Source organism: Cherax quadricarinatus, chromosome 5 (genome assembly GCF_038502225.1).
Source record: "Cherax quadricarinatus isolate ZL_2023a chromosome 5, ASM3850222v1, whole genome shotgun sequence".
In the NCBI taxonomy this organism is placed as follows: Eukaryota; Metazoa; Arthropoda; class Malacostraca; order Decapoda; family Parastacidae; genus Cherax; species Cherax quadricarinatus.
Window position 1 is genome coordinate 72,107,498 of NC_091296.1, and position 6,667 is coordinate 72,114,164.

Below are 6,667 nucleotides of genomic sequence, written 5' to 3' on the forward strand. Positions count from 1 at the left end.
TTCAGGCCTAGATAACATCAATGACATACTACTATACAGAAAGCCACTTGTTAGTTAGTTTAATATGTTTATTATGCACCCCATACCCATCCTGTGGGCAGTCGCTTGTTATGCTGAGTATTTTGGGTAAATTAGGTCCTTCTCCCAGGATGCGACTCACACCAGTCGACTAACACCCAGGTACCCATTTTACTGATGGGTTAACAGACAACCGGTGTAAAGAACACGTCCAATGTTTCTACCAGCGCTGGGAATCGAATACAGACCCTCACCATGTTATGCGAGAGCTTTAGCAATTGGGCCACAGGGCACTGTACCCCAATGAAAGACTGAAGGACCCCCAATAGTCCTAAGACAGTCCTCAATGATGCACCGACTTACTTGGGTTATCATGGATGGCTATCCCTCCAAGTTAAAAATTCAAACAAAATCTTATATTTCCACCTGTTGGACTGTTGATGGAGCTTGGGCTATTATGCACATCATGTACCCAGAGAGCTTCAGCTGCTTGATATCCTCAGCTCCAACAATACTGTAGCTACAAACAAGTAGCTACATGAAGGTTGTGTACAGGATATCTTAAAAAGCATGAAATAACCTTGAAACCCCACTGAAAGTGTATAAATTTATAAGTAATATGGCAATACAAGTTATCCCAGATTATGGTCACCTCAGAGCTCATTATTGACGACTCTGGATATTTCTTGAAAAGCCTAAAATTAAGTAGTTATCCTAGTATTAGTTACTCTTCTTCCCGGTAATTTACACTGTATGACAATTGTACTTATGTGTACCTGTGCCTAAATAAACTTACTTAATGTTAGAGGTTCCGTCTCACTAGCGTACTTTCTTTGTTGGGTTTATCAGGGCCACTGACAACACAAGTCGTATCGAGCCCGACTTCTCGATGGTACGAGGAAAAATTGTTGCCCAAGTCTGGGCGATGAGAGAAAAGGAACAAAAGTTCCTTTGTAAACAGAGACAGAAACTTAAGTTTCCAATTAGATCCGGTGGACGCCCTTGCCAAGCCCCAGCAGGGAGGGACGCCCACACTCCCACCTGAGTTCAGTAACCGGCTTCCCACCAAGCACCGTTAAAGAAGTTTCCGCAGAGCAGAAAAAATGGAGCTGGCTAAAGTAAGCCGATGTACAGGTGCCCCTCCTGTAGGTTGCCCGGCGGGCAAAATAGATGAGGACAAGCGTCCCAGTGAGAACGGGGGAAATTTGTCATTGATACTCAGGCGAGAGAGAGACGTCCACACCTAGCTTAACTTACCTTCACTAACAGAACAAGAGCAACACAGTTGTTAAGGTGGACCACAGAGTCAGCATTACTGAGCACGGCTTCACGGAAGTCAGGGAATATGATGCAACAAATCTAGGCGGGAATTTTTAAAGGAAACAATGTTTCTTCCAGAAATAGAAACGTAGCAGCAAGTTACCAATTAGGTCAGGTGGGTATAGGAAAAAAATGGTGGTTGTTGTGATATAAGTTAGCAGAGTGTGGTGACTTGGTGAACACCTCACCTCACCTCACTGATGACCCCCACTCCTCTGCACATCTTGGCTCTCACAACCTCTCAGTACCCTCTAAATTCATTGAATAACGTTTCGTGTGCATATACTATACCTTAAAACTAATATTTTATTTTATTTTAGTTTGTTTGATGCAAGTTTTATTTCGTTTTAAGGCAAAGATAAATATGATACAGTGGACCACAATACCTTGCTCCTTAAACTAGTAAGTAAGTTTATTCAGGTATACATAAATACAGTTACATAGAATTCATACATAGCAGCATATGTGTAGAGAACCTAGGATAACCCCAAAAAAAGTCAGACAGAGTGACTTATTTCCATTGGGGTCCTTTTCTAGAACTAGAACATTATGGAGTCAGAGAATATACCATTGAATATCTAAAATCTTAGCAATAGACAACAGTATGTCTCCACTAACGGTGAAACCTCATAAACTCGGCCTGTAGCCGTTACTCCTTCATGATAAAGTTGATATGTTAGCCAAGAATACCCAGAAGAATGTAGAATATAACTTTGGTATATCTGTGTCTAGCATTAGGAATAATATTAGGAGAGAAGTAAATAATGAAAATGATTGTTATAGGAATGCAGTTAGAAATTTGAGTAGATCTATAACACACTAAGATAACATGAACGTAGATAAGTATGTTTATGAAGCAACTTGCAATGTGAACAAACTGACTGATGTTGTAGTGGCCAGGCTTAGGCTTGGTTACAAGTACTTCTGGCAGTTTGGCAGACACACAGATGATGATCAAACTAAATGTAAATTATGTGATCAGGTATATGGTCACTGTCTTGAACACTATGTGCTTAATTGTCCACTTATTGAGGAATACAGAGACAGACAGTATAATAACCTATGTGACTTGTCAAGATATCTTATTAATGAAAATAAGATACCAGATATACTAAGCAAATTTCCTAAATTTGCTTGTAACAGATAAGTGAACTGTAGATATGTAGATATAAACCCATATGTACACCTGTTAACCTTTTTGGGGCCTAGTTCCTAGGCCTTTTGTCTATCCATATGTTCTTGCGCTACCGTCCACAGGATGGATATGGGTGCACAATAAACTAGCCACTTCGGTGGCAAAATCTAATATAGCAGTTGGAGTGCTCCAAGGCAGTGTCATCGGCTCTCTGCTCTTTCTCATTTACATCAATGATCTTCCCAACGCATCTTATTCGCAGATGACTACTTACCTCTTCTTCCACTCAAACTCGACTATGCTTAGTGACACTGTTAACGATGAGCTACTAAAAATATTAACGTGGATGATGACCAACAAACTTACTCTCAATATAGACAAAACCTACTGGAGTTTACCTGGAGAGAATTCTGGGGGTCAACGCCCCCGCGGCCCGGTCTGTGACCAGGCCTCCTGGTGGATCAGAGCCTGATCAACCAGGCTGTTGCTGCTGGCTGCACGCAAACCAACGTACGAGCCACAGCCCGGCTGATCAGGAACTGACTTTAGGTGCTTGTCCAGTTTGGAAGCCGAGCTTTAAATATCCAACTTAACATATTGATCAATGGTTTCCCCATTACAATACACACCGAGGGCAAATTTTTAGGTCTTCACCACGATTGCAACTTAAATTTCAGACCTACATCCAACATATATCCAAGGTCTCCAAAACAGTAGGAATCCTTTCCAAAATACGGTACTATATACCCCAAACGGCACTACTTACACTGTATCACTCTCTAATCTACCCTTCCGTCACCTATGGTATTTGTGCTTGGGGATCTACTACGACCACTCACCTCAAACCATTAATAACCCAATAAAAAGCTGCTGTGCAGATAATCACCAGCTCCTGCACCAGACAACACACCCCACCATTCTTGATGAGTTTGAACATACTTAATATACAAAATATGCACTCATATTACTGTGGCACTACTATGTATATAGAACATTAAACTCCAATATAAACCCTCCTCTCAAGCTTCTCCTTGATAGTTACAGTAACAGAACACACAGGCACAACACATGGAACAAAACTCTCTTCGACATCCCTCATGTCCGTCTTACCCTAATGCAAAAAAATGTAATGCACATAAAGGGCCCCAAGATTGGGAATTCATTGCCTGATCCAGCAAAAGGTCCCCTGTATGCTAGTCAGTTCAGGGCTATAATTAAAAATTACCTCATCTCCCAAATTTAACTACCAACTATGCCTGAAATCATAGAACCAGTTTGAAACTACTCAAGAAATCCCAGTTAACTTAAGAACACTAAATTGTACTAATTGTAATTTTTTTGTTGTTGTAACCCCTCTGTGGAAATTTTTTACATAATTTTATTAAAGGTAGAACATGTACATGAATAATATAATAACTGCGTATTAAAATGAGATTCTATTCGGACCTTCAAAAAATTTTAAGTGAAGGGGGGTGTGGAACAGCCACAGAGTGATGTGGAGGGGAGACGCCATAATGAATTTGATGTGTGAGCACAGGTCTGAATTGTGCAATGTAATCAGGCATACTTCAAGGTCAATTGGTGTATATCGAACTCAATCTGTAATTTAGAAATTGTTGACACATACCCACTGAAGAACTGGGATAAATAGTTTGGGATACCCTTACAATTTGGCAACAAGGACGGAAAAATAGAGGACACCAATTCTCCCAGGAGCACACCTTAACTAAGTGACGCTTACCCATATTGTACAGTAGTTCTGCGTTGGCCATCGTAAATTTTAGCTCTAGTGGTAGCATTAGGGTGTTTCCAAAAAATAATTATGATCCAGTAATTAAATGGTGAGTGTTCAGGTTCAATTTTCCTTTCTATTATATATATATATATATATATATATATATATATATATATATATATATATATATATATATATATATATATATATATATATATATATATATATATATATATATAGTTTTAGTGTGTCAGCATTTGGATTAATCTACCGGAAATATTCATACATGCTAGTAGCTCTCTTTCCGCTTAACAGTATTTCGCTACTTATGAACTACATAATGTATAGTATGCAAAGAAATAAATTTTTGAATTTGAATTTGAATATAGTGTTGTCATTTATATCTGCATTTCCAGTGTGACTCAGAATGAAATATTCGAAACATTTTCTGTATTTTCCTCAGTATGGTATACAAGGATTAAAATTAAACTGAGTTACATAATTAAGGATATATGTTAACAAGCATATCTGATCATTAGGTATCACTGAAAGGAAATACCAACAGTCGATGTAAGACTTTTTTCTCCAAGATTTTCACCCATCAATCAATCAATTAATTAATTATTTCTACATGATTCATCTTTTTTACAAAATTCGAAGACATTACATCACTTATATGGAAATCACTTAGTTAGTACAGAATAATCTACCACTTAATACTTGCTGGCGACTTCAACATAAACTTTATCCAAGCTGAAAACCCTCAAGTAGCTGACTTCACGAATACCATAAGCAATTGCTTGCTATTACCTTCTATAACTAAGCCTACAAGAATTTCAGAGACAGGTACATCTTTAATTGACCATATCTGGACTTATATAATAGCTCATTTCAAAGTAAGGGTAATCACAGACAGTGCTACTGAACACTACCCCGCTTTCTCATAATCAACGTACGTAAATTATCACAAGAAACTAGTAAGATTTCATTTCGACTCCATGATGAGATATCGGTAAATAATACACAGATAACCCGCATATAGGAGAGAGAAACTTTTGATGACGTTTCGATCTGACTTGTCCATTAACTAGTCACACAAGAGCACGAAGATAGGGAGCCAGTATACGAGAGGAGGGCGGGGATGAGAGCAAGAGAGAAGGAACAAATAACAAAATGAAGGTAGTGGTAGAGGAAGTGGTGGGAGTAGTGACACAAGTCAGAATGGAGTGTAGCGAGGCAAAGAAGTAGTGGCAATATGAATAATAGAAGTAGTGGAGAAGAAAAGACCATTTCAGGAGAGCTAATGGTCCACGAGGACAGGAGCAAAAACATAGGGGGTAAAAACTCTAGGACAGAGCTCACCTAGGCAGACAAAAGGAAAGGCAAAGAAAAATAGGAAAGGAGGAGGAGGTAAAGATCTTGGTCAAGTCACGAGTGTTCTGAAGTGTGGAACATTTGACAATATAATGAGAAAGAAAGGCATTTATAGAAACTTTTTCATATTAGGAAAGTTGTGTAAAAGGGGATGTTTCAATAAGATGGAGTCTGTGAAGACTAGAGGAAGGATAAACAGTTTTGGCAGATGGTCAGTCAATAGGATGACTGTGATCTCTAACATGATAGAAAAGAGCAACCTTTGTGCTCTTTAAGTCTGTAAAAAAGAGAGCGACCAGTTTCTCTAAAGTATTGGAGAGGACAAGAGGAGCAAGAACTGGAGTAAACTCTGGAAGCATCAGTAGCAAGAAGATAGATACAAACTAGATTGCTGCGAAGGTGAAAAGTAAGTTTGATGTCTAGGGAACAGATAGTTGTTAAGATTTAAGAGACTGGAAATATAAGGAAAGGAAAGACTGGGAGATTTCACAGGAGTATAGGACAACGAGAAGTGAGCTACACAACATGATCGGCAGCAAATAGCAGTTTGACTCTTCTACTCTTCTCCAGAACATCACTTCATTTGAGATCATTTATTCCTAGGACGACTCGGGTCTGGAACATGTTCGTACAGCATAATGATATCAACGAAATAAAGTCAGTTAATCAAATGAAATATCTGGCCACAGATTGCTCCAACTTCATCCTGTTCCATATTTGTATGTTTCATAACAATAAAAAGGCTTTCAAATGAGCTAATGTAGGTAGCAGCTCTTAGCATGTAAACAAAGTTAGAAATCCTTAACTTAACCTTGTACAAGCCTGTGTAAAAATAAAAGAAAGTCCGTTTAGCAATTGAGAAAACAGTTTGTGAAATTGGAAGGGTAGCCAAGTTTAGAAAACGAACTGCGAAGAGTGGAAATTTCCGAGTTAATGAACTGAGGTTTACAAATGCGAAGGACACGGAGAAAGAGAAATAAGAACACTTTTCATGTCGCTTCGCATAGGCTTGCGATAAACAGAAAGAGAGACGCCTGTAGCCTAGCGATGAACATGCACATCAAGGAAAGGAAGCAAGTACAGTT

The 6,667-nt window shown here is 38.7% G+C and overlaps 1 protein-coding gene across 2 annotated transcripts in view; it reads right to left on the bottom strand.

Moving 5' to 3' along the window:
• LOC128684710 (splicing regulator SDE2) overlaps positions 1 to 1,412 on the bottom strand; it is a 68,574-nt gene extending 67,162 nt beyond the window's left edge. The window contains exon 1 of one of the 2 annotated variants that reach the window (XM_070104125.1): positions 815 to 953. The gene's annotated coding sequence lies outside the window, so the exon portion shown is untranslated. Of the gene's footprint in view, positions 1 to 814; positions 954 to 1,275 lie in introns of those variants that run through there. The other variant, XM_070104133.1, reaches the window with a different exon arrangement.
• Between the last annotated feature and the right edge of the window lie 5,255 nt (positions 1,413 to 6,667).